The sequence below is a fragment of the Marmota marmota genome, unplaced genomic scaffold, assembly GCF_001458135.2.
Source record: "Marmota marmota marmota unplaced genomic scaffold, marMar, whole genome shotgun sequence".
In the NCBI taxonomy this organism is placed as follows: domain Eukaryota; kingdom Metazoa; phylum Chordata; class Mammalia; order Rodentia; family Sciuridae; genus Marmota; species Marmota marmota.
The window spans coordinates 36,169,863-36,171,238 of record NW_026000240.1 but is presented as its reverse complement, the minus strand read 5'-3'; positions in this window follow the sequence as shown (position 1 = coordinate 36,171,238).

Genomic DNA, 1,376 nt, shown 5'->3' with positions numbered 1-1,376 from the left:
AACAATTTGAGGTAAAGTGCTTTTCTGGACTGAGAATTCCTAATATCAAGGTCTGATTTCATTGTAACAGTTTCTCTTTGAATTTATATCCCTCTTCCTACAGTTTACCATAATTAGCAAGAAGAACCCAGAATGTACCTTCAACATTTTGCTTAGAAATGGACAAATTCTGTTTTCCACCCTACTGTGGGATACAATTCCACACTAAACTTTCTGCAACTCCAGCTTCCAATAACCTGTTTTTCATTTCTTTCTAAGCTCTCACCAGCAACATCCTTAACATTCAGATTTCTTCTAATGGTTCATTGAAGCCAAAATTGGCCTTTTCTGTTATTCTTCTAGCCTCTGCCAACTGCCCAATTCCAAAGCCAATTCCACATTTTTAGATTTTTTTTTTTTTGTACCAGGGATGGAACCCAGAGACACTTAACCACTAAGCAAGATCCTAGGCCTTTTTATATTTTATTTAGAGATAAGGACTTGCAAAGTTGCTGAGCCTGGCATTGAACTCACAATCCAACTGCCTCAGCCTCCTGAGCTGCTGGTATTACAGACCTGCACCACTGAACCTGGCATGTTTTTGGAATTTGTTACAGCAGTATCTCATTCTCTAATCTCTATCAGTTTTCTTTTCCTACAATAACATATTACCCTTGGGTTGGGGGGTGCAGCTCAATGTTAGAGCACTTGCCTAGCATGCACAAGGTCCTGGGTTCAATCCCTAACAATATAAACACACAAATTAACACAACCTTAGTGGCTTAGAATAATAAAAATTTTTATCATACCACAGTTCTGTAGGCCAGAAGTTCAATATGGGTTTCATTGGGCTAAAATCAACACATTAGCAGGGATGCAATCCTTTCTGGAGGTGGTTGGGGAGAATTTGCTCATTAAGGTTATTGGCAGAATTCAATTCCTAGTGATTGTAGGAGAACTTAGTTTCCTTTTTTTTTTTGCTATCACTTGAGGGTCATTTCTTGCTTGTAGAGACCACCTGAATTCCTTGGATCCTTGGCCAGCTGTGGAGGATCGCATCCCTTTCATACTTTGAGTCTGACCAACTTCTGCCCTCCTCTTTTGCTTTTTCAGGCTCATGTGATTACATTGGGACCACCAAAATAACCCATAATGATCTCTCTAAAGTCCTTTTCCCTAACTTCATCTGCAAAGTACTGTAATATATTCAGAGATTCCAGGGATTAGGATATGGACATCACAGAGGGGCCATCATTCTGCCCATGGTACCCTCTCTAGGAGACACCAATTTTTGTTCCTCTTCAGACCCCTCCTTCCTGCTTTCCAGAGCACCTTCTTTCCCTTGAACTCCTGATCACCTTAAAGCTCCCTTAACAAGTTCTATCTCCCCACTAAGC